The 27,198-nt window shown below is 43.3% G+C and overlaps 2 long non-coding RNA genes across 3 annotated transcripts in view; one reads left to right on the forward strand and one right to left on the reverse strand.

Annotated features, from left to right (window-relative positions):
• Positions 1 to 351: 351 nt before the first annotated feature.
• Positions 352 to 17,371, forward strand: LOC125754734 (uncharacterized). Of its 2 annotated transcripts, none has more exons than XR_007409524.1 (7): positions 352 to 463; positions 4,868 to 4,915; positions 5,072 to 5,214; positions 7,291 to 7,760; positions 7,878 to 7,947; positions 14,735 to 15,214; positions 16,752 to 17,371. It is a non-coding gene; the product is annotated as an uncharacterized LOC125754734 (long non-coding RNA). The 2 variants fall into 2 exon arrangements; XR_007409525.1 differs by lacking the exon at positions 352 to 463 and adding an exon at positions 1,941 to 2,252.
• Positions 3,643 to 27,198, reverse strand: part of LOC125754735 (uncharacterized) — a 333,661-nt gene continuing 310,105 nt past the window's right edge. The window contains exon 5 of the long non-coding RNA XR_007409526.1: positions 3,643 to 4,257. This is a non-coding gene — a long non-coding RNA (uncharacterized LOC125754735). The remainder of the gene's footprint in view (positions 4,258 to 27,198) is intronic.

Genomic DNA, 27,198 nt, shown 5'->3' on the forward strand with positions numbered 1-27,198 from the left:
TTTGCACTTGCAGGTAGTGGAAATGGTGGGTGTGATAGATGCTGTTTTGGCACCTTGCCCAAGCCCCCCTCACAGGGCCAACGCACTTGTCCTTCAGCTGTCCGATTTAGGCCCTAATGGCTCACAGGTGGTCTCCCTCCCTCTAGAGCATGGCCTTTGGTTGACAACGAGGTCCCCTGCCTGCCAAGTGACCCCCTACCTCTCCACCCTGGGGGACCATGACATCGAGCCCGCCATGATGTCAGACCGAGGCTGCCTCGTGCAGTGGCTGCCCCTTTGTCATGTCTTTCCTCTTCCCGGCATATCCCCCTGTCACCTTCTTTGTTGGTTTTTCCTTCCATGAATCAAATGCACCCATATTCTTGTCTCGGATTCTGTTTCTAGAGAACCCAACCCATTTCTAACATGGCTTCACACAGAGCTTGCCATTCCAATTCATCTGGATTACCAACTCTAATTTATGGTAAGCGTAAAGTAAGATCTGCTCTAAAGCTGCAGCGGATTATTTTATGGTGAAGCTCCTTGGTCATAGTCTCAACGCCTGAATGCATTAGGAGTATCTTCTCATCTTTCCATTTTGTGCTTGTTTGTACAAAAACCAGAGGTGACTTTATATGTGCAATGATTACCTTAAAAAGGATATTGATATTTCATTTGGTTTCAGTAAGTGAAGTCTTGGCAATCTGAGCTCTGTGTACTGGTGTCTGTTGTGAGATGGGCAGGGTTGTCTCCACCTGAAGAAGAGGCTGCAACGAGATACTGGCTTTTTGACTTCCAAAACCCCTGCTCCCCATCACAATTTGGAACCATCATTAAGAAATGCATTAAGAGCAAAGGACGTTCTGAAATGAGCACACAGCGCTTTGGGAGTTAGCAAAACATTTTCCATTACTCGCGGATGATGATGAAGTAGCTGTAGATGATAATGATGATAATGGGGTTTAAAATATTCAGTACATAGAGAACGTTCCATGCACGAGCTACTTAGATCCAAGGCTATTCGTGATTCTCTTTGGTGATTAACGTAGATGCGTCTACAACTTTCCCTTTGCAACATCTGTATCCCCAGCAAGAGAAACGTGATTCACAAAGGATCTTTCATCTCCCTCTTTTGGTGTGGAGGTGGAAATGCACTTGTTACATGGAGATGCGGTCCAGTACTTCTAATAGGGACAATGATGGTGAATTCATACAGTGAGGGTTAATCCTGAGGCTGTTAATGTTAAATTCAGTATGGTAGATTTCTGGTTATTGCTCATTCATATCCTCGGAGGCGCCTTCATGCACTTGGGCAAAAGCGTAAACCAATGGCGACTTCCAACAATTGGGAAATTCTAGTTGGAAAGGGGTCTCTCTGGACCCCACAGCAGTGGAATCAAATCACTGCTCATATTCAGTGCTTCTTGTCATGGGATTCCATGTAACTTGCCTCTTGGGGTATCGGTATTCTGTGTAAAATGGGTATGATAATACCTTCTAGCTCATGGCTGTTGTAAAGATTAGATTGTAAAAGCAAAGGGGGCATATTTAGAACTGAACCTGACATAAAACACTCTAAATTATTGTGCACATAGTATGTATATGTTATAAATACTATATTATATAAATACTATATTAATATAAATATGATATTAATAAAGTATTAATATCATAAGTGATAATGGATTCTATAAATACTATATTAATATAAATATAATATCAGTAAAGTATTAATATCATAAGTGATAATGGATTCTATAAATACTATATTAATATAAATATGATATCAATAAAGTATTAATATCATAAGTGATAATGGATAATGTGAATATCATAGTTTATACATTATACTATCTATTATAAATGGTTATATTAATATATGATGATATATAATGTAACATATTATTACATAATGCACATGCTGTTAATTAACATAAAACTCATTTGCATGGTTACAAATATTAATGTATTAGTGTTAATACATACATTCATTAATATTTACACTAATATAGTAGCATATAGCATAACATAAGGTATAATTACTTAATGTAACAACTAATTGTGTGTATACAAAGGGACACGGCGGGAGATATAGGTAGGGCGTATATAGAGACTTATTTGTTCATGTGAGTGTGTCACATATCATTTTATGGAAATGATGTATTTGGTTAAGAACATTGGCCACAAGTCTAACATTCTTCCCTTTCAAGCAATGGTGACCTGACCGGGGTCCATACCAGTTGGCAGCAGTACTCGGTTCCTCCTCGCCAGAGGTATGGTGCTGTCCTCTCAGACTTGCTTCCCTCAACGTCGACTTGCGTACTACTGGATGCTGTATGACACATTGTAGATTTCAGGGACAGCACGGTCAGGATTGCCCCACTCACGGAAAGGAATACAAAGTCCAGACCAGAAAGTCCGATCATGGAAACGAAAGAGACAACAAGGACAGGAAGACACCAGGGACAGGGCTTAGGTTTGCTTCATTTGGGGGAGATTGGTACTTGCACTCCTGCCACTGAGGCTAGCGATAAAACACATGCGAGCTAATTGCCATGACTGACTCTCTTTATGAGGCGAGCATATGCCCATGAGTTTTAACATATGCCCAAGACTCCCAGAGGCCTTATTCCTTAAAAAAAAAAAAAAAATCATATTTTTAAACTGGAAGATCTCAACTATTTGTTGCTTGATAATGTTCACTGATATATAAAAACAATCACATTTAAACAGGGGAAAAATACGAAATGAATGAGTGAGGAAAATAAACATATCAATTATTAATTGCTTATTTCATTTGAAAATTACTTATGACACTTGAGACTTATGAGCCAGCATTTCTCTCTAAGAAAATAATGTAATTTTCCTCTTATCCTAGAAATATGTTTTTGAAGAGATAATGCTAGTGGGCTTGATATTATGGGATGCAAACATGCAGCTGGAGGGAGGGCATTGAAAAGAGGCTGGGGTGAGGGACGAAGTAGAGGACAGAGTGGTGGTAAGAGGTTTGCCATTTTTCCTTTATGCCTTCTCTATGATGAGTTTTAAAACATGTGAGAGAAATAGTTTTAAATCCCCTATGCACCTGTCCTCAATTTCATTTTCCTCGCTGTCTTCCCAGCAGACCTTAATCAGTTTGGTTTGAACAGTCTCTCGGGTCTCTGGGTTTTCTTATCATTCTAATACATATGCATCTGTCCATCTATCTATATCTATCCACCATATGTATCTACCTGTATCTACAACCATCTATCTATCATCTATCTATCATCTATCTATCTATCTATCTATCTATCTATCTATCATCTATCTATCATCTATTTATCTATCATCTATCTATCATCTATCTATCTATCTATCTATCTATCTATCTATCTATCTATCTATCGGCCTATCTATCCATCTATCCATCCATCCATAATCATCTAGATCTATCTATCTATCTATCTATCTATCTATCTATCTATCTATCTATCATCTATCGACCTATCTATCCATCTATCCATCCATCCATCCATCCATCCATCCATCCATCCATCCATCATCATCTAGATCTATCTATCTATCTATCTATCTATCTATCTATCTATCTATCTATCCATCCATCCGTCATATCTATTCATCCAACCATCCATCCATCCATCCATCCATCTATAATCATCTAGATCTATCTATCTAATCTATCTATATCTGTATATATATTAACATGTATATATTATTTCTTTCATAATTAATTTTCACTCATGGATTGGACTGATACCTGTAACCACAGTTTACATAAATTTGATTATTATAGTGTGACTGATTTCTAATTTTTCATTATTGCAAGCAGTTACCAGGAACATTCTTGTCCATAATTCTGTGCACATAAGCTTCTTGGGAGTAGACAGCTGGCTGGAAGGCTGAGTGCATGTTCAGCTCTCTAGAAGCTTCCAGAAGGCTTCCCAAAGTGGTGTACCAATCCATGCTCCTTCTAATAGTAAGAGGATCCTTTTTAGCTTCATGTTTTCCTTAGCACTTTATACAGTTTGACTCAATTCTTTCCCTAACTTAAGGGAGTTTTATTCATGTTTTAACTTGAATTTCTCTGTCCATGAGTAAAAGATGGCTACTCATGTGTTATTGGCCATTTACCATCTGCCTTCGGCTCAGATCGTGATTCCAGGGTCCTGGGATCAAGCCTCACATTGGGCTCCCTGCTCTGAGGAGAGTCGGCTTCTCCCTTTCCCCTCGCCTGCAGCTCCCCCTGCTTGTGCTTTCTTTCTGTCAAATAAAATCCTTAAAAAAAAAAAAAATAAAAAGATTTAAGTAATCTCAACTCCAACATGGAGCTTGAACTCACAACCCCAAGATCAAGAGACACACACTCCACTGACTGAGCCAGCCAGGTGCCTTTTTCCCCACTTTTCTTACTGATTTATCAGAATCTGTGTATGTGTGCACTTTATATATTCTTATATACACAGATATTCATTTATTCTTATGTATATATTAAAGTATTATGATACCTTATATTCTTGATATTCTTATATTCTTGATATTCTTATATTCTTGATATTAATCATAAACATTTGGGGTAAAAAAATAAAAAATAAACATTTGGGGTAAAATATGTTTTAAATAGTCTTTATGCATTCGTGGCTTTTCTCTTTCTTGGTGATACAATAATATACATATATTTTTATGCATAATACATCACGTCATCATATTCTTGATATTCATTATAAACAGTTGGGATAAAATGTGTTCCAAAAAAGTCTTTATACATTCTTGACTTTTCTCTTTGTTGATGGTATCTTTCATTTTTAGAAATAGTCATCATCTGTGTTCAAATTAATTTACATTGTTTTCATATAATGGTCTTTTATTTTGTGTGTGTGTTTTACAGCTGAGCAGGGTGGCCCTTTACAGTCTAACTGGCCCAGTAATTTTCAAGGTATGTTTGGACGTCCAGAGGGTAGTACTGAGCCTCCCCCACCCCCAGGAGTGAGGAGGGGAAGTTATGAGGAGGGGCAGACAGACTTTCTGGTTGTTTTATGGATTGCTCACTTTCTGGCTTCTGTTGTCTCATTTTTTTGTTTGTTTTTTAAAGGGTTGCAGTCTCAGCTACCATTCCCTTTGAAGACTCACGATCTACCCAAGTGCTTCATTTCACGTTACGGGTGAAAGCCACACATGTCGCCTGAGATAACAGAATCGTTGAAGAAACTCTAAGTGAAATTCAGGTGTCATATGGTGTGTCACACATCAGCGGCCTTTACACTTATGTGCAAGTTTACCCTACTGCATAAAGGCAAAACCAACACATGACTCTTCCTAATACCCTATGTGTGGGATGCATTATTGCTTTTTAAAATCAATAATCAGATAAGAAGCCAGGAAGCAAGAAGATGTAAAAACACGTGAGAAAGAATATTCCCGCACGATGCCGCTAAACCATAGCCGTTTCATCTTTCTTAAGCAGAGTGCCAAATAACGCTTTTCTTATTACATAACCGCAAAATGAGATGACCATTTAAGACAATCGCAATATTAGAAGCAGGTTACGTTGTTTCTCAGAATTGAGCACATTTGGCTATTATTGGAAACGATTGCCCATAAACACCGAAATCATCATTATCACTTTGCACGGATACATCAGGGTCTCTTTCCAACTGACTTTTAAATCATTTTTACTCATTATTACCCCGTGTCCTGGTTTTTTAGGTGGAAGATATTCCCTCTCAGTACAAAGTTTCTAATTAAATCCTAGACTAAAGTATGAACCTGCCCCCATGTTTTTATAGGAAGTGGACACCATGGGAAGGAGGAATACATGCATTTTCATGATGTTGTTCATCTTTGCACACGTAGAAACCAATCGGTGTATTCTGGAAACATTAATTCTACCCAAGCTTGTTGTAAAGGATCCTAAATTGGGGTTATTGTGTCCCACAATTTTGTGCCTTGTGAAACAAGCTTTTAAAAACTCCCTTTGCTAAGCTTGAGGACATTACACTGGAGTGTAATAAGACAGTCACAAAAGGACACATTTGTATGATTCCACTTATAGGAAGTACTTTAACATCATTAAATTAATAGAGACAAATTCACAGTGGGTGCCGGGGAGCTGGGAGGAGGGGCGAATGGGAGGGGAGTGTTTAACAGGCATAGAGGTTCAGTTCAACAACAAAGTGTTCTGGACGGTGGCGGTGATTGCCCAACCATATGAGTGTACTCAATGCCCCTGACCTGTTCACTTAAAAATACTTAAGATGACCAATTTTCTGTGTATTCCACAAGTAATTTTTAAAAGTCTTTTTATTTTAATACTAAGAAAGATTTTATTGATTTATTTGAGAGAGAGAGTGCACAAGGGGCAGGGAGGGGTAGAGAGAGAGGGAGAAGCAGACTCCCCGCTGAGCAGGGAGCCTGACCTGGGTCTCCATCCCAGAACCCCAGCTCATGACCTAAACCGAAGGCAGCATCTTAACCAACTGAGCCACCCAGTCGCCCCTATTTTAATACTAATAAATGCATCTTCATTCTACAAATATCATGTATGTGAGCAAAGGAAGAAATGATACAGCTTGAAGTAGCGATTTCCATTGGCGGGTCTGTCATCCTTGTGGCTGATACTGCTCTGGGTTTATGTGAATCACTGAAAAAATATGGTCATTGCCAATATATTTTCTGAGGTTTTTAAAAAATTTAAATGTATTTGACATAGAACATGCTTCGTGTACACTGAGGGTGTGTGATGCTGCTTGGATACCTTTATATACTATAATACGATTGCCGTCGTAGCTTTGGTTGGCAGCTCTAGTATGTCCTGTATGTCCTCTATCATTCATTTCCAAGATACTTTTTTGTGCCGTAGTTATCGTGACGGTATTCCAAGAAACAAAGGACAGGTGATTAAGAATCAAGGAGCATTTGAGCCAAAAGCATGGGTTGGAAAAAACGGGTAGGCATTCTAGAAATGTCTGTGGTTGGCGGGAATGTGAGAATTCCTCAGCCGAATGTCAAATTCCTGTGGTTGGGGATGGGGAACAGGTTAATAAGCACAAGATGATGGGTGGTCACTGATAGAGCTGGAAAGCTGGATGCCCTGACCCTGGGGTTATAGTTTACTTCATTGTCAAGAAGCAAGTCAGGCGTCTTCTGCCACGATTTTTACTTATTTCCCGTCTCCTGGCACGGTGTTGAGATGACGTTGGACATCTTGCCCACAATTTTTCCTTCAAATGAGGGTGAGCAGGACAAGCATTTTCCAGTTTATTTTTCTGACACCCCTACCTAATATGGCAATGTCTACTGTCTCACATGTAGGATGACGTCTGCAAGACTGAGCTGGGATAACTTGCACCGGGGCTTCCAAAATATATATGGAAATGTCAACAGGGGAAATTTTATTTCTTCAGCAATGGTTGGAACAGGCTAGTCAGCAGAGGACCATACGTGCAAGTAGGTAAAAGTCCGAAGTTCTCCTCCTGGAAACGGAACCACTCGTCTGTTATCCTTGTAAAGTCCTTCTGAGGATTCAGTGGTATTGTGCATTTCCTATTGTTTTCCTTGAAATCCTGTCCCGTTGAGGGCAATGTCAATAAAACAGCATGCAGAGCCGCTGAGCCATCATTCACATGCCAGCTGATGCCACACCTCATGTCCCTTTTATGAACATTTCCCAAAAGACAGTTCTGTCCTCATTGCATTAAATCAAACTGGTTCCCTCAAAACTCCCAATGGGAATATCACTTGAAGCGATGGTAGGGGAGTAGCAACCATGACAGCCAAACAAGGTAAAATCTGTGAAACAATCCAGAAGCTCTTACCTGTAGATTTCATTGACCATATTCATACTTTTATTACTACTAACATCTCTGTACTTATAATTTTGACCATTTTTGATGCTTTAGATCAAGGCTTGGCACATGATGACCCTGTGGGCCAAATCGGACCAGCCGTCTATGTTCGTTTTCATAGTTGGTGAGTTAAGAGTGGCCTTTACGATTTCTCAATGGTTCAATTTTATTTATTTTTATTTTTTTTAAATTTTATTTTTGAAACAATAGAAGCAATGGAGGGGCAGAGGGAGAGAAAGAATCACAAGCAGGTTCCACAGCCAGCGTGGAGCCCGGTTTGCGGCTTGAACTCACGACCCTGAGATCATGCCCTGAGCCGAAATTGAGAGTCGGGTGCTGAAACCGTTCAATTTTAAATGGTCGTATAGTATATGTACCTACATAACCTCTTTAGTGTTGCATCTTGGTTTGTAAAAGTTGAAATTCTAAAGTATTTTCTAACTGGCCCTTTAAGAAGGAATTCGAAGAACCCTGCCTCACAATTTTGGTTTAGGATACCTATATATTTAATTCAAAAAAGAGGTCTCAGTGGATTTCATAAAAAGGCCCAGACGGTGGGGTGGATGTTGCCCCCAGGTCAAAAATCATTTCAAAATGCATTTGAGCATTCATGAGCCAATGCCACCGGATGACTTACTAAAGAAACCCGCACGAATGCGAATGTGCTTTTTTTTGTCCCCCCCTAGAGTCTATAAAAAAAAAACATCTTGTAACTTAAAGAATTTCACTTTTGTTCTGCTCCGGTGAAAATTTTCCTCTTAAATAATTACTAGTAAAGTGGTCTAGTTACACAGGGGTTAGTCTTTGGAAGAAAACGATTTAAGTCCTTCTCCTAAATGCTATTTACACCGTTCTTGCTAAGGAATCACCTAGTAAGTTTCTAAAGAGGGTGCTGGGTCACGGCAGGACGATTTCTAATTACTCGGGAGCACTTTTCAGCGCGCACGGATGCATCGTAGCAGGTGGCTGTGCAGACATGTCCCTTCATTTCGGGAGATCGGATTGTCAAAGACTCCTATCTATCTGTTGATGGGCCTGTTGGGTCACTCTGCAGTCTACCCCCCGCTGCCCCATATGGGTGCACGTGCATGTGCACACACACACAATCACGAAAGGAGTTAAGCAAGAAACGGACTTCTGGAGAAAGCACACAGGCCTGGCAATTGTCGAGGAGACCTTCTAGACCATGACCGCGAATGCGCGTCCAGCCTGCAATGAGGTCTGCATGAAGGCGGCCTCCAGGAAATTCAGAAATTCTTCTTCTATTCGTTTCCAAAGAACGGCTCTCTTACTCCACGGCGGCAGCGGTTGGATCGGAACTGCTAATTGTTACCATAACAACTGGTTATGCAGGGCGGCCGCTGTCCGGGCGCCGCGCTGTAAATGGACATCCGTGATCGAAGAGGAGAAAGAGAGGGCTCTCCGGAGCTCTCCGGTGCAAGTGTGGCATCATCGGGAGAAGGGGTCAGAATGGGGAGCTCGCCTTCTGGTTTTGTGCCCTCCTGGGTGTGCCTCTATGAGTTGCCTTTTCCCGTTTGTGGAGGAGAGAACAGGAGAGCAGTGACCCCCGGGCACCGAGTTTAGACTTCAGTTGCGTCTTTTAAGAAGACGCTGCAGGGTTGTATATGACGGGTCGACGCTGGACTAAGTACAAAGTGTACAAGGTGAGCGGATCCGGGGCATGCGGGGGTTCTGAGACTATACAGCCCAAGCGGGTGTTAGGAAGTAGGTGCTGGCATCACTCACACGGCCCAGTGGGTGCGGACCCCGGCGGCAGGTGGGTGGCTCAGGCTGTGTGTCCACCTGAAGGGTCCCGAGCTCAGCCCAGCGAGCTGGTCAAGCGTTACTTCTGGGTGTGTGCGTGTAGGGTACTTGTGGGTGACGTTAGCCTTCCACTCGGTGCCCCCGGTAGACACACGGCCCTCCCCGACGTGGTTGGGGCTCATCTGACCTGTCGAGGGTCTGCCTACACCAAAGGGCACAGGAAGGTTGACTTTGCCCTGTGCCTGACGGATGCTCTCCTGCCCTCCCACCGCGAGCTGTCCCCGCAGTGCTGCTGTCCCCAGGGCCGTGCAGACTCCTACATCTCTGCCTTCTCGGGACTCGCTCATGCGGCCAAGTCCTACTCTGTGATGCCCGAGTCACCTCCCCTCTATTTATCCCCATCTCAGGAGGGCACACGCCTCCCCCCTCCCTCCTGCAGTGAGAGCCGCCTGCCTCCAGAGCCCGACAGGGCTGTCATCCATCACAGTCGTCATATGCGCTTGTAAATAATGGCTCGGGGCGTTTTATGGGCAGCATCCAATACTGGGGTTGAGCGTTCACAGGCATTTTTCTTGGGCCTTTGTGTGTGTGCTGGGAGCACTCCCACCTGCACGCGTGAAGACAGCAGGGCAGGGCGGGCCTGCGCTTTTTCCTGGGATTCTCTGCTTCCTACAGCATTTTCCGTGGCCCAGTGGGGCAGGATGCATGTTTGCTGGTGGCATCTGAGTCGAGGGATAAGGGACAAGATCCACACTTTTCAGCAGAGCCTGTACTCCGTGCTGTTGCCACCGCTCCCGCAGGACCCGGGAGGGACCTACCTTGGGTGGGACCGTGATTTCCAGTTTAGGGTGGGAAGCTGAGGCAAGGACAAGGTGATTTCCTGAATTCATGCTCTTGTAAGAATTACGGACTGATGGCTACTCAGCACCACCCTCCCCTGGGTGCTGGCTGGAGCAATACCAGCCTACCTAGTGCCCAGCAAATGGGTCAAATCCTCTCTCTGTCCTGCCCTTGAACCTGCATGTCCATCTGTTTGCAGCATCATCCACTTGGCTCCTCTCAGCTTTGCATCCTTGTCCACCAGGCTTGAACTCAGACCCACTTACGGCGTGGATCCCACAGACACTGAGCAGGGGCTGCCCGTAGAGCTCGTCACCCGTCCCTGTCGCCTGCTCAACCTGGAATTACGTGAGAACCATGCACCTTGGAAGCGCCTGAAATGTGACGACGTTGGTTTAGCAGTGGGACGTTTCTGCTGCGAGCCTCACCTGCTGGCCATGTGCTTCTCTGAAGAATGACTTTCTTCCTCTTCAGCATTTTCACACTTAGGAAAAATCAGAATAGTTTGATGGCATCGTGAGCTATTGAGTGCTTGTCCAAACGTACCCATTTGTTCTGAAAATAATGTCTTCCATAGCCCTCCTCCTCCTCTTTCTCCTCCTCCTCCTCCTCCTCTTTTTCCTCCGCAGGATCCAGTTAGGATTCACAAATTGCATCTTGTCATCTCTCTGGAGACCTCTTCATGCTACTACATTCTTCCATTTTTGTGGCTCCTTTCCTTTCTCTTTAGTGACACAAACTGTGTTGTTTCGGAGAGACCCCGTCAGCATGTTGGGCACTACACATGGCAACACGGTGGGTTCTGTACACCCACCGGTCGGTTCCTGAGTCTGGTTGACCTTCAGCAACCGGCCCAGTCACTGAACAGTCTGCAATGTGGACGACTCTATGCCCTGTCTTTATTTGCCTATTTTATTTTTAACAATTCCAATTTTTAGTGATGGCCCATTAGCCTTTCCAGAAAACGGAAGTTGTGACAGAGATAACTAACGGCTTGTCACCGAACACAGAGGTTACGAGATGTCCTTTCTTCATACCCCCACCAGGCATATTTGGGGTCTAGGCAGTTACTCCTTCACGTTTCCCTTCGTTCCATCTTCCAAAGAAACACCTATTGGAAGCAGAAATGATGACAGAGCAGAAATATTGTTTAAAATATTAGGGGGCACGCCTGGGTGGCTCAGTCTGAGTCTTGGTTTTGGCTCAGGTCATGTTCTCAGGGTTGCGAGATCGAGCCCAGAGTGGGTGCCTACTTAAGATTCTCTCTTTCCCTCTCCTTCTGTTTGCACCCATCACCACCCGCTCGTGTGTTCTTTCTTTAAAAAAAAATTTTTTTAATAATATATATATTGGCATTTCCCCAAATACCCAGAGACTGGGTTTGATCTAAAATAAACTCTGTTGTATTTCCTTCTGTCCTTTGGAGACCCCATCATTCCGTGATCCTGGAGCTACTTTCACCAATAACAAGAGGAACATTCTTTTCCGGGCCACGTTGTGCTTTGTTTAAATCACTCCCGATTGGATGAACGTTGCCCAAATGATGCAGTGTCGGAAGACAGCGACGTTATGGAAGGCACAGTGTTTGTTAAAAAGGAAGCAACGGCTCACCCCTGCTCCTCACAGCGACCTTTCCTTATCTGATCTTTTTTCTTGGCACCGTTAACAAAACAGGCTTTCTGCACTTAATTACTCTGGGCTTTCTGGAAAAAACCAGCTGGCCAGGACCAAGCCTGATGAGCTCACAGGCTGCTAAGGAAGCACAGGGTAGTGTGGTCTTCAGGCGCCGTGTTCACAGCTCTTGCGATGTGCGGGCGTGTACAGACACGCCAAAGGGCTTTTGGTTTTTGTTTTTGTTTTTTTTAAGATTGTATTGGACGGACTGCATGAACGGGGAAGGGGCAGAGGTAGAAGGAGAAGCAGGCTCCCGCTGAGCACAGAGCCCAACATGAGGCTGGATGCGGAGCTCCATCCCGGGACCCTGAGATCATGACCTGAGACGAAGGCAGACCTTAATGGACTGAGCCACCCAGGGGTCCCCCGAGGGGGTTTCCTTAAATGTTAAGTTCGGGTTTTTCTCAAAGCAAACCAAAAACAATGCTTCCGTCAATTTTACTGTAAAAATAATAAATAAATAAATAAATAAATAAATAAATAAATAAATAAATAGTTCAGGAAAATTAACAGATCATGAGACATTTAGGAAATGATCTTGCGGAGATATTGACCTGTCAGCTGGTCTGGTGGAGAAGCAAGTATTGACCTAGCAGGTGTTTGTTGACTTTATACTTATCTGCCCTGCTCTTAAAAAAAAAAAAATACAGGAAGTCTTGCAAATAACTCTACGCCCTAGGCTAAGAACACAGTTGTCAAAGGCTGCCAAAGCAAACTGCTTCCCGGGATTCAAATCCTTCACTTTTGTTCTCCTGTCCCTTGGCTTGCTGTTCCTGAAGGCCAGGTGATTTACCTAGGGGGAAGGCCCCGTATTGAGGGCAGCTGCCCTCTTCTGCAGGTTTAGTTGAGCGCTCACAGAGAATGCAGGAAAACAGAACCGGGAGCTGTCAACCATCCATCCACGGCTCCTCCGCGGGGCCTCCTTGACCTCCAGTTCTCCGAAGTCCACAGAATGCATGTGTGCGGTTCCCACAGATACCAGTCTCACGGGAGCAGAGGAGGCCCTTTTTGGGGAGAAGGAAGTAGCAATTTGGAGTTTTCATAGTGGGGTAGGATTTCAAGTCTGTAGCTGCATTGGGTAGAGCCACTGATCTCAAGTCTCCCAGCATATCTGTTGCAACGACCAATGGCTTTCCCAAAGGCCAAGGGCCTCCCCAATGGCCAATGGCTTCCTGTGGTCGCCTTCCTTAGAACTGAGGCTGCCTGTTGTCCCTGGAAGCCTGTTGGCGTCCAGATACGACAGTGGAGTGCTCTCCTGGCCTGAGGGATGCTGTCCAGCAGGCAGGACAATTGTCTGGTGCGGATGTGAGGTTTGCAGTTCTCTCCACTGCAACCCCAAAATGCTGCTGTGCACGTGTTGATCGGAATGCATTCACCCAGGCTGAAGGGCAGGACACCTGATGCAATAAAGGAACTTCAGAAGGAAGGGGGGGGGTGGACGGGGCACTTGAATGTGTGGAAACGTTGAGCCCCAGCCAGAGATGTGAGTGTTGCCAACCTGCGGGTTCGGGGATGGGAGGGGTTACAGAAACAAGGTTAGGCAGCAGTATATGGGGTGCCAGACGTTTCCATCCAGCTCAGAGTAGGGACACGCAGGGGAGGGCACCCAACTCAATTGTCTTCCACAACATCTCCATGGCGCCCAGAGGAGGGAAGGCTTTGGCGTCATCCCCTGTGTTCTTTCCAAGGGAAGGATTGATGACCGCGGAGCTCATTATCTCCAAAAGTGAAAGGAATTCCACACCAAAGACGTAAATCAAAACCCTTTGAACCGCATTCACGGACTGTGTGATGCAAATGATCCAAGCTCCAGGAGAGCTTCCATACCCGGTTCAGTTCAGCGCCCGAGCAGACAGTCAGTGCATAATCCTTGCTTGCTGTATCCCCCCTGAGGCGACCCCGTGGTTTGCGGAGCGCTTGGGTAAACACCCTGATTGTGGAGCGTCTTCGTCTGATGAGCAGACCCAGAAGGGCGGCCTCGACTTCAAAGCTCACGTTTGGCAAAGTGATTTGTTGTGCTGTCTGGAGTTTGAAGGATCCTGAATAGCTTCATTTTATGGGGGAGGAGACAGCGCAGCTTTGCAGGGCTCGCTATTAAGCAGGAGGGTCTCCTCAGGCTTTAGGTCTCTTACCTCCTGGCTTTTCCTGGCAGAGGAATGTCCCCCCTGGAAACCTTTGAAGGCGCTGCCAGCTTCAGAGCACCCTCATTGTGATCACTGCTCTTCAATGAGCTCATTCAGCCAGGCTTTCCCACAGCTCTCTGTGCACAGCACAGCGGAGGCCTGCTCTGGGTTCGTGTGCCTCCCTGGCTAGGGCCGGCCTTCCCCGGGGCCGGGTGTTGGGGTCGACGCATCTCCCTCGAGCTCCCCAAAGAGCTCCGGAGCCCGCCGTGGACAGGCATCTTCAAAAGTCTCACAGGGTGATGAAAGCAATCATTTCCGAGAGGTAACACTGTTTTTTTTTTTTTTTTTTTCCAAAACGTCCTTTACCAGGGAAACGAGTAGCAGCTCGTAGACAGCCTTTCTCTCCGGCAGCTCTAGCTCCCAAAATACTGAAGGAGCGAGTAGGACTTTTTGTGCATAACCGAAGCTACCTAGTAGGAAGTTTTAACGCCTAGTCTTTTTTTTTTCCAGATTATCTGTGGGCTCGTAAAGGCATAAGGGATGCAGAGCCTCGCACGGAAAATCAGAGCCTTCCGTCTTGAACTCATTAACACAGAAGGGAGGTGTCTCACTGCGCTTAACTGCTGAAGGGGAAACGAGCAGCAAGGGGGTCCCTCAGGATTTTGACGATGTTTGGAGACATTTTCACTGTCCTGACCGGCAAGCTTGCTATTGGATTCTGGTGTGTACAGACCAGGGATGCTGCTACATATCCCACAGTGTCCAGGACAGCCTCGCAGCAAAGAAGAATCGGACCCCAAATGTCATCAGACTGGGAAACCCAGAAGGCAGACCAAGCAGGAAGCAGCTAGCCCGGCATCGGGGCATCATGTTAGCAGACGACGCTGCACTATGTAAACTCAGCCTGTGAGGTCTGTTGAGAGCTGTATGGGCCCCCAGTAGGTGCATTATCTCAATATCCTCTAGATTCAGCAGCTGGAGATGCAGCAGGTAGGTTTGCAGAAGCTAACAGGTGCCTAATTATGTATGCTTAGGGAAACCCCACTTTCCACCCGAGAATCCTCTCGGGGCCACCCCCCCCCACCCAGGGCAGAGCTGGCTGGACCACATGGGGTTCACCTTGTCCCTTTTGACCACATATTCATGTTTTACATTTTCTCATTATAACAGCATTTCCGTGAGGGGCTTGTCCTTTTTCTTCTCTTTGTCCCACTTGGCCAAACTTCTTCTGACTTTGTATCATTGTTGTGGTTTCTGGGGCAGAACTATTTCCCCGTTGGTTTTCTCGGTTGCTTCTCCTGTAATGTCTTTCTGAACCCACACAGGCATGGCTGACACACTCCGGCATTGAGCGTCGTGGTCCTACTAACTGCTCAAACCCTCCGCCTCTTCCCAAAGTTCCCCTCTACCTTGTACATACATCTCTAAATTTCTTGTTCTGTGACTAAAAGGAATCCCACCTCGTCCTGTTTCCCATACTTGTCCTGTAATTAGGACTAGGTAATATGGCTGCCTTAAAACTAACAGGCAATTTTATAACCCCATATAAAGTATCATTTCCGTATTTTCCCCTTTTCTGCAATGCTACCTGAGTGGAATCTTTCCCAGTTGCTCTCGATACTGCATTACTTCCTTGCTGTTGCTACATATCAAAAAGTAACCTGTTGTTATGTCCCCCGAGGCCCTGTCACTTCTTGCTCACACATTCCAGTCTGCATCTCTAGCTTCCGCCTCTCCGTGAACACTCTGTGTTGAACTGAGACTGTCTTATGGTCTCATGAAACAATTCTCCCCTCAACCTGATGTTCTCACCTACAGAATCACCTCCCCGATTCCATTTTGCTACCTAGGCACCACACAGCTTTGAGGTTCAGCTCCAAACCCACTGACTATGGGAATCGTCTTTAACTGGACCTTACTTCCTCCCCTTCTGAGATCTTAGTGTAACCATAGCACTCATATGGCCCTTCATTATCTCAGAATTGCAGAGTTGGAAAGGATCTTACAAGTGGTCTGCCTCCATCTTTCTTTCTGCCTTTCTCTTCCTTTTGTTTAAAGATTGATTTATTTATTTTAGAGACAGTGCGCATGAGTGGGAGGGACAGCGGGAGAGGGAGAGAGAACCTCAAGCAGACTCTGTGCTGTGCATGGAGCCCGCTGTGGGGCTCGATCCCAGCACCCCAAGATCATGACCTGAGCTGAAAGCAAGAGTTGGATGCTTCATCAGCTGAGCCACTCAGGTGTCCCTCATTCCTTCATTTTATGGGTGAAACATATTGAATCAAGAAAGCTTTATCACATTGACAAACATAAGGTTTTGCTATTAGAAACTTTTGTCAGACATTAATTTTTTCTGCTTTACTAGATGGTAGGCCTGGCTTCATATCTGCCTGCATTTGAGGCAACATCTCACTGTGCTGAGCATATGATATGGGTGCTGATCAGTCAGATGAGGCGAATCGTTTTGTATATACGTTTTATTCTTTTTTTTTTTTTAATTTTTTTAATTTTTATTTATTTATCATAGTCACAGAGAGAGAGAGAGAGGCAGAGACACAGGCAGAGGGAGAAGCAGGCTCCATGCACCGGGAGCCCGATGTGGGATTCGATCCCGGGTCTCCAGGATCGCGCCCTGGGCCAAAGGTAGGCACTAAACCGCTGCGCCACCCAGGGGTCCCCGTTTTATTCTTCTATGCATGCTTCTACAATATGGGATTTATCTTACAAACCTCATGTCTGGTGACTGTTTCGAGGGATTTGGAAATAGGCAGCAAATTTAGCCATCAAATACCCAGCTCAAGCTGAGGATGCAAAAGAATTCTCTTTCAAACTATTGTGTCTTTATCCTGGTGGGCAGATTCATTTCTCCTGCTGTGGAAACGGTCTTTATTTGCATGGATTCTTAGTTACTTTCCATAGGCAACCAGTTGGAGGCCGCTGTCACCCTGAGATATACTTGCCTAAAAGCAGTTATCTATCGTACAGCCCCCTGAAATGATTCCCTTTCTTTTAAACCCAGCTATTTGAAACTTTTTTTCCATTCTCGGATGCTCATCGATTGCTTACTTCCATAAACATAGTCAGCGATCAATCATGTCCTTATTTCTACAGAGCTGACACCTGCCTGCCTAGGAGTCATTCTCTTAAATACCCACGTGAGTTTTGACTCATTTATTTTGTTTTTCTCAAAAAGAATATAGTGTTCATGACTCAGATATGATCATTCTGCTATAATAAAATCAGTATGTCATGTTCTGGATCTTATGTCGCTCAGATACTCGGTGCCGCTATAAGCACATCTGAGAACTGGTGTGTGGGTAGGAAGGTTAATCTGCCCAGAAATTAAAATATATTCTTTACCTGATTTAGGGGCTGTGGTCTCCATTTCTTCTCAGCTCCCACCCAGCCCAGCCCCATTGAACTCCTACCTCACACACTACAGACGTGCTCTGGAGCACCACAGAAAGGAGGTATGCTAGTATTCTCTCCTCTCATTCTTATTTCTCAATCTCAGTGGTATTTTCCCCAAAATACCTCTAGGCAGAATCATGCTTTCAAAAGTCACCCTCCATGGAAGATAGACTTCCCTTCTGCACACTTGCTATCCTAGAAATCTACCTTGATAATGTGCAGCATAACATGTCCTTCAGCAGAAGGGAAACCATTATTTGTGGCAAAACAAGAGCTGTGAGGGAGTCATCCACGAAGATGCAAAAATCCCAGCCCCTAAGTTCTGCTCTGACTGGTCCTCCAAGCCTCTCACATAAAATGCCAAAAGGCACGATGCGTAACCTCTGTGTAAATACTTCCATCCCAGGAACATGCTGCTGTGAATGTTCCCTTTGAGCTGGTAAAACTAGACATGCCTGGGTGGGTCATTCATAAAAATACCAATAAATAGAATTAATATGCAATCTGCCCCAAATCTATGTGTCCCTCTTGTGCCATACTTTACAGAAGATGGCATCTTTCTATAGATTTTACCCTTCTGTCTATGAATGCTCACCTCACATAACACACCCTCCTCAACCATCTATTGCAAAGCTTTCTATCGTTTCATTGGGTATGTGGCTTTTCTCTTCTTGCATCCAAGAAAATAGAATAATTTCCAGCTAAAATATCAGGGAGATTATGTGAAATGTTGAAGAAAGAAGGTATGGCATCGATTGCCGTCAATCTTGCTAACTTGGCCTCAAACTTAAAGTGCTGCCACCCATAATGATTTGAAATGTCCTTCCGTGACCCAGCTTCATTCATGGCTTTAGCCTGGGCTCTGTCTTCCTGCATTAGGTGCAGAGTCGGGTTTGATTGTCTATCACCAGGGAGCTTCTTCTTCACTTGTGGTCAATACAAGAGAAACTATACTGCTTGCCAGAATGATCCTTCCAGGGATTCCACGCATGGATTGGATTCAGGAAGCTCAATAGTTACTGCGAGCCATGCAGAAATGCAATAGTTTGCAATTGCACAGAACCACATTTGAAGATAGACAGAAGTTGTGCTAGTCTAGGGGACAGTGAATTAACTGTGTTCTTATCTGTTCCTTGTCCAAAAATAAAAACACAAAAAGACCCAGGCCAGCTGGGGCGGTGACCTAGCTCTGTGTTATCATGCAGGTCATGCAAGCGCAAAGGTTCTAGTGACACAGGCCAACACACACTATTTCAAAAAAAAAAAAAACAAAAACACACAACTAGACTTTAAGAAATGTGCGTACAACACCACTGTTATGGAATTAAACATGCCCAAACTTGATTTTAAACTATGATGTGGAACACAGTTCTGGATAAGTAGGCTCCTACAAAAATATAGCTACCCAGGGATGAAAGTAACCACCACAATTAGTGAAAGCCCTAAAGTAGCAAAGTCCTTCTGAAAATAGATGGGGAACAAAAGTGCATAAGTAAGTACATATGATATGTTATACCGAGATTAATTGCTTTTCGGAATTTTCTCCACATATTTTCACTCTAAGTCAATTTAAGATACTTTGTAAGAGGAACATGGTGATTAATAAGTGTGCATTGACTTAAAAATTAATCCACAGATATAATAAAGTGGATTATCTTAGAAAATATGACCGTTCACTTTTCTCAAAAATTCACAAAGTAATTGAATTCCAGTAATGGGATTTACGGATGATTACCAGATTTGCTGTTATTGATATTTACTTAGTGTTGAGAAAAAGAACCCAGTGAAGTCATACATGTTCTTGCTAGAAATAACTATTAAACACATTATGTGCCCCCAACGCAGATTCATAAAACGAGGTAAATGAAAAGACTGAAGTCCAGTTTTCTGCCAGCACCAAAAAAAAAAAAAAAAAAAAAAAAAGAAAATGATGAATGGACTTCTTACATAATACAAAATGTTGAGTTCTAAAAGTAAATTAGAAAAACGTAAGTGGAAGTAATTATGAATTTAGGGTTTCATCTCTTTCATATTTTCAGTCTTTGAAGAGCAAGTGAGATAGCATTATCACTGTATAATATTCGTCAATTAATTAAAGATCTAAAATCCAAGTAACTTCACAAAAGTTTAGAAGATTGATTACAAAAAAAAAATAAATAAAAATAAAATAAAATAAAATAAAATAAAATAAAAAAAAGAAGATTGATTACTCCTACTGTATATTTATAATTACTTCAAAACATTTTATAAAATTATTATCATTTAAAGTAGCTAAAGCTTCTTCTAATTCTCTCAGGTAATCTAAAGAAAGATTAATGTTTTAATTCCAAATATAAACATCTGTGTCTGAAAAAACACGCCTTCTTTATTTACAGCTGGTATTAGTCTATTTCTATTTTGAGACTATTAACACTTTTTTTTTTAACATGCCCAACTGAATTAAATCTGACATGTCCTGAGATTATCTGTCAACAGAAATAAGACATAATGTCTTCACATTAAAGTTCAAAGAGCCTCGGCGTATTGCCAAAGTGAGTACCGAAAGGAACATTATAGGTCATTAAAAATACCGAGCTAAGCCTCAAAAGAGGTTCAATATGGTAAGAGGGAGATGAACGCATGGAGTCTGACATGACCATCTAAGGGATAGTTTATACCCTCCAACACCAGTGTTCACAAGACGAGGGCTATGGATAAGAGCAAAGTTTGAAGAGCAATCTGTGTATGTTGTATATTGTATGTATGATATACGCATTCACATTTAATCTGTAAATGTACATTACAGAAAGAACCCCTCCGTGGCACCATAAAACTCCATGCCCCCAAATGCCTCCCTGCTAAATAGCATAGAGGTCGGTCTTAGGTCAGGTGCATAGTTCCATGAGGTTGGGTACCCACATAGCAAAAGGAAGGAAATGTCATAACGGAGTGTCCCTGTAAATGTCGGGCACTAGAGTTTTGCTGATTCCCAGTGATGGGCATGAGGTCCTCCAGCATTAGGGATGAAAATGAGGGGTCTGGAGCCGTTTCAAATAGGCTACCCTCGGGAAGGCTCTTAATGAGTTGGTAGGTTGTACACCTGTGGTTGATGAAGCCACAGTGACCAGCGGAGATTTAAGGCTGCCATTTGCAAGGTCATCTCCATCACAAAAGAAGAAGAGCCCATGCCCATGCTGGAACGTGAAAACCAGGCACCCACACCCTGCAGGATGACGAGTGTTCTATCTTGACCCAGACCCAAACCAAACCGTGCCAATTTCATCGATATTTGCTTGCCACTCGTCAATGATTTCCCTTCACTCTGATTTCTGTCAGTTGCACGAGGCCAGCATGTCTTCTTGGCTGTGCAACACCCTCTTCATCCCTGAGGGTTATTCGCACCATCTTTTCACGGATCGTATAAACTGGGACGCCTTTATCTTTTCCTCAGACGTTTGACCTCATTGTTGGCTTTTACTTCCACCAGGACGGGAGGCATCTTGCAACGGTCTTGATAGGCCTCTCTTCTTCTCATAGAACCAAGTTCGTTTCGTTCTGAATTGTGCCAGAGTAACCTGGAGCCAGGAGTCTCATACTCACATGCTGCTGAGGTCAGAGGGTAAGACTGGTGTGAAGAGTAAGCTGGGTGTGAGAAGGTCCATGGGACAAGCATGGAGAGACACAGCCCCAGAATTTTGGCAGGGAAAGAACAGGAGTGGGGAGCGAGGGCATCCAGCCACGGGTCTAGTGACCCCTCTACTACGCAATCTGTGTGAGATTAGGCATCACAGAGAAGAAACGCAAATACTTCCTGGTGAAAATCTGACAAATCTCTGAGCCTGTTTGATTTGGAATCACATAGCACTACACCCTGTTTGCCTGTGAAAATACAGGTCTTCTGTTGCTGAATCTTTCCATTTTTCAGGGAAACAAGACACCAAGTTCAAAAATCCAAATATAACCAATTTTAGGGATGCCTATGTGGTTCAGTAGGTTAAGTGCCTGCCTTCAGCTCGGGTCATGATCCCAGGGTTCTGGGGTTGAGCCCTGAGTCAAGATCCCTGCTCAGTGGGGAGTCTGATTCTCCTTCTCCCACTTGCTTGTGCTCTCTTTCACTATTTCTCTCTCTCAAATAAATAAAATCTTTAAAAAAAAATCTAACCAACTTTAGATGCTCAATAAATCACATTGAAAAAGACCACAGGTAGCATCAATAAAGTGTTTTAAAATAATACAAAAAAGAAAGTAATACAATCACAAAGAATCATAGATTTTTTTTTAGAACTAAGGAAAGAGAAAACTTCATTTTTTTTCTTTCTTAAATAGTTAAGAATGTAATAAAATCAACATAAAGTACAGGAAATTATTCTGGATAGATACAGAATCTCTGCTATACAGAAACGAAGAGATAATCCTTTTATATTGTAGGCAAAGGCAATAAGCAATAAAGCAAGGAAATAGAATCATCAAAATCAAAAACACTTTGCTAAAATTTTTAAAAATTTTTAGAAGTTTTTGTCAAACGTAGGTGTCATAAATCAGGTCAAATAAAATTCACTTCCCAAATCTCGTCTTTCATCAGCTCCTTCATACTGTGGCACAAATCGACACTATAAGCCAGAGTTTAGGGTCTCTAAAGGGCAGGTACTAATTTCATTATAATACGAAGATGTTATCATCAACGTATAATGTGTTCGTCATTGCTATCTTTAAATGAATGAATAAGTGCGTAAAAAAACAAAAATAAAAAGCCACCCCTCTCCCCTCCAACAACCCTCAGTTTGTTTCCTAGAGTTAAAAGTCTCTTATGGTTTGTCTCCCTCTCTGTTTTCATCTTATTTTATTTTTCCTTCCTTTCTCCTATGTTCGTCTGTTTTGTCCTAAATTCCACATTTGAGTGCAACCATGTGATGATTGTGTTTCTCTACTTGATTTATTTCACTCAGCATAATACCCTCTAGTTCCATGCAGATTTCTTTTTGATGGCTGAATAGTATTCCATTGCTATCTATCTATCTATCTATCTATCTATCTATCTATCTATCATCTATCTATCAATCATCATAGATTTACCACATCTTCTTTATCCATCCGTCAATAGACATCTGGGCTCTTTCCACAGTTTGGCTATTGTGGACATTGCTGCTATGAACTCTGGGGGAATGGGGTAACTGGGTGACGGGCATTAAGGAGGGCACATGATGTGATGAGCACTGGGTGTGATATGCAACTGATGAATCACTAAACTCTATGTCTGAAACTAATAATACCCAATATGTTAATTAAATTAAAATTCAGGGCAGCCCCGGTGGCGCAGCAGTTTAGCGCCGCCTGCAGCCCAGGGCGTGATCCTGGAGACCCTGGATCGAGTCCCACATCAGGCTCTCTCTCTGTATGATGCCTGCTTCTCCCTCTGCCTGTGTCTCTGCCTCTCTCTCTCTGTCTCTATGAATAAATAAATAAAATATTAAAAAATAAATAAATAAATAAATAAATAAATAAATATTAAAAAAAAAATCAGCTTTTACATTGGGAAAAAAATGGATGCAAGGCACACAAACTCTCTCTCTTTCTTGCAACCGAGTGTGAATTTATGATCATTTCTAAATAAAAAGTTTCAATGAGAAAGAAATAGAAGAAATAGCTCCACGCCGTGCACTGGACAGTCTGCAACCTCTGCCTCACACTGATGTATGAAATGCCGACCGTGGCTTGAATTGCTGGAATGTGGTTGTGATATTTTTGTTTGTTTACGGCTGCTGTTGATAGATATTTGTTCTGGGAAATGACTTGACTTCATGAAAGGCCTTAACGCTTAAATCTGGCAAAGAGGAGCATGTTTGTAAAGCATACCTGTGCATCCCTGAATAATACTGTGAATGTTGGAAGTGGTAGCTGGTGGCTAACCGGCACGCTGTTATGGTCTCTAATAAAAAGTAACATTGAACCGTGAAAACGAACCCTAGAGATGTAAGACAGAGAGACCCAAACATGCATGCCCAAAACTAACTATACGACAAAACAAATTTAAGAGTTGCACTTGGGATCCCTGGGTGGCGCAGCGGTTTAGAGCCTGCCTTTGGCCCAGGGCGCGATCCTGGAGACCCGGGATCGAATCCCACGTCGGGCTCCCGGTGCATGGAGCCTGCTTCTCCCTCTGCCTATGTCTCTGCCTCTCTCTCTGTGTGTGTGTGACTATTATAAAAATAAAATAAAATAAAAATAAAAAATAAGAGTTGCACTTGATTTGGATGATAGAATTTGAGGGCCATAAAGCAGAATTGGGTCCTCGACTTCAGTATGCCACGTGTAAATGGTGCTTTCTGTGGTGCGTCGGTAATTTTCACTGAGATCCCTTTAATACTTTGCGTTGGTGTCCCCGACAAACTGGCGCGTGTCAGTATTTTGGCGGGGCGGGGGGCTGTGTTTCTGAAGTTCTACGCTGCTTCATACATGTGTGGGGGATCCCACACTTTCGCTGATTTGAATTCTGATGAGCATATCTTTCTTTGTAGGATAAAAATAGTAGTTTTATCAGATTACTTAGCACTGATTAAGCTCTGGGCAATCAGTCTCTATCTGCCAGTCTCAAAAAAAAAAAAAGTGATTTATATGCAGTGGAAAAGCACAGGAGACGGGATGTAAGAGGACAGCATTTGGGAGCCATCTGTATCATTCCTTTGTGGGCTCAGATAAACTCGGTAAAGACAACACCCACTGGTTCCTGAGTATTGGCTACACCAGGCTCTTTGTCACTTGCTAATTTTTTTCAGCTCTTTTAATTCTCAATTTGACACTGACCTTTGTCCTGTATTCTCTCTCACTAACTAGATGAAGAATTTGAGATCCGGATGGGTTTTCCCAGGCGGAGTATTGTAGGCAGAGGCAATGGAGTCCAAAGTCAAGGTCTTAAAGATGCCAATAAAGCTGCTGAAAATTGCATCACTTACTCCTTATCTCATTCTCTGTCGAAAGAAGGAAGGAAAGAAAGAAAAGGGAAAGAAAGTTTTGCCCACTTTCACAAAGTTTCTGGGATGGAGGATTACATATTAAAGCATGATAATCTCCACACGACTAGGCCAATATGAGGTGTTGGCTTTTTTATATTATACTTTACAGGCAATTTTTTTTTTTTCATTTCTGTCGGAAGACGTGCCTTGGAAGAGAAATCAGGACTGGGCCTCTTTTCAGAGGACTCTTCCTGGTTGATAATTGCACCGAGCCACGCTAAACGGGATGCTGGAAGAAATGTGATGTGCAAACGGAGGGTATTCGGGGATGAATGGATATTTCTATTAATTAGAGCACCTTGGTGTCAGGAGATGTCTCCAAAAGAATGTTTGCTAGAACAAAGGTTTCTCAGAGTTACCTGAGTTAAAAGGATCGATGGCCAGAGAAGTTCAGAGACATTGCATGTAATCATTGTTTCTGGTGGAGTCGCAAGACACAATGCTGTTCAAAACGGTAATATGAAAAAGTCATGTTTGATGGCATTTCCCTTAGTCTTCCCAACCGTTCATGGCAATGACAATTGCTTTTTTAATGTAATATTTGTTTGCTAAAGGGCTGCTGTAACAAAGGGCAAAGATGGGGGACACTTGAACAACATTTATTTCTCACAACTTAATGCTGGAGACTGGGAGTCTGAGGTCCACACATGGGTAGAGGCTGGTTCCTCCAGAGGCCCCTCTCCTTGGCTTGAGTTATATTGGATGAGGGTCCATCCCACTGACCTCATTTTACCTTAATCCCCTCTTTAAAGCTCCTACTTCCAAACAAGGTGGTTGGGGCTACAACTTTAACATATGGGTTTGGAGGGGGTGGGTCACAATCCAGTGCATCCCTAACAAATACCCACTAATATTCTAGAAAGAGTAATCTGGAGGACACATCAAGAATGCTGGTGGGGGGCAGTCCAAGAATTCTCACGGGTGCTCTGAAAATTATCTGCAAGGATTGGAAGGAAGTGCAGTGGCTTCCTCTGCCACCCAGAGCCGTTCCTCTTGGAGGCAGTCGCCAAGAAGTTTACTAGGCTGCAATAGCATTCCCCTGCGCAGTCGGGTACCTGTTCCTGAAAATGTGCTCCTTAAAAAAGGGCCCTTCAAAGTGACCTCAAATTTCATTTAAAGTTAGAATGTACCATCCCAGTACGCACAGCATCGCCACCACTTTGCTTCTTAGTGCGGGATCACAGCATATCTCCGGTGTGCCCGGTGCTCAGTGTAGTCGCGTCCTTGTGATTGCGGATCAGGTGATTTTTTAAGCGCTGAGTCCCAGGGAACGATCAAAGGTACAGAGATGTCGGAAGATGTGCTCTGAATCGTGCACCGCTATTAAAGCAATTATTGGATCAACTATAAATCCAGCTGGATAAACTCTGAAAGAGGAAATCCTTCCCACGTCCCTCAGCCTATAATGAGTCCACATGTGTTCCTTGCTCCAGCTCATATTGACCTGCCACAATGATGCTCGGAGCTGGCCAAGCTTGAAATTATGGAATGGAAACATCTCATTCTGAAAAACCCACAAGGCTGATTCTCAACGGAGTCCCTCCGTGTGAAATAGCAGTGTGTCATTCAGAAATTATGGGTGGAAAGAAAAGTCACCCGTGGGACCTGCCGAGGGAGGGCACTTACTGGCAGGCTGGCGGGCTGTGTGCACGGCAGCGGGGGGGCTGGGTGCTGGGGTGAGGTGGAGGGACCATGATACCCTTTCAGCAACCTGGAGGACATTTTTCTAGAACGCTTTTCTATTCCCAAGGGCTCTGAAAGCTCGTTAAGGAATGTCAGTTGGTTCCTGTGTCCGTAAGAACCCGCACAGAAAGTCTGGAATGACCCTGTGAGGTGCGGCGAGCGATGGACAATGAGCATCGCTTCTGTGGATTTTAAACCATTTTTCCTTGGTTTCCCAAAGAACGGGCTCACGCTATCAGTGGTTAAGTGGTGAATTAAGAATGCTCTTCTGCTTTTTTTTTTTTTAATGCCTTTTACTGACACATGGATAAGAGAAGCTGAAATCCACAATTTATTCATGATTTTTCTATAAGTTTAAACCAAGCGGGCAAGCCTCAGAGGCTTCCAAAATGAGGAAAGCTAACTTATTTTGCACAAGATGATCACCTATCATGGAAAACGCCTGGAACTTAGCATTCGATTTTCTGGAGCACATCATTTGGATTGCATATTGCTGAAATTGTTGACTGTAGAGATTCTCAAATCCCCCCATGCCTCTCCACTTCTTCACCATGCATTTCAACCCACTGAATATGCACATCGTTCGTGTAGTGTATTTGAGGTGATGTGTACAATTTATATGTGGGAAAATATGATTAAAGCAGTTTCTTGTTCATACTTGACGGAATATTTTCACGCACATCAAATATCTCAGGCACTGCAGAATATGTGGGAAATACGCATTTCCATAAGTGTAATAGCACTGGGGACAGACCCATTGCATCACGTGCTCATTGTTCGAATCAGAGGTGGAACATCTCTATGTCATTATGCCCCAGTAAAGCTCTTTTAAAAAATACTAATAAATAAATAAATAAATAAATAAATAAATAAATAAATAAATAAAATAAA

The sequence above is a fragment of the Canis lupus genome, chromosome X (assembly GCF_003254725.2).
Source record: "Canis lupus dingo isolate Sandy chromosome X, ASM325472v2, whole genome shotgun sequence".
Lineage (NCBI taxonomy): Eukaryota > Metazoa > Chordata > Mammalia > Carnivora > Canidae > Canis > Canis lupus.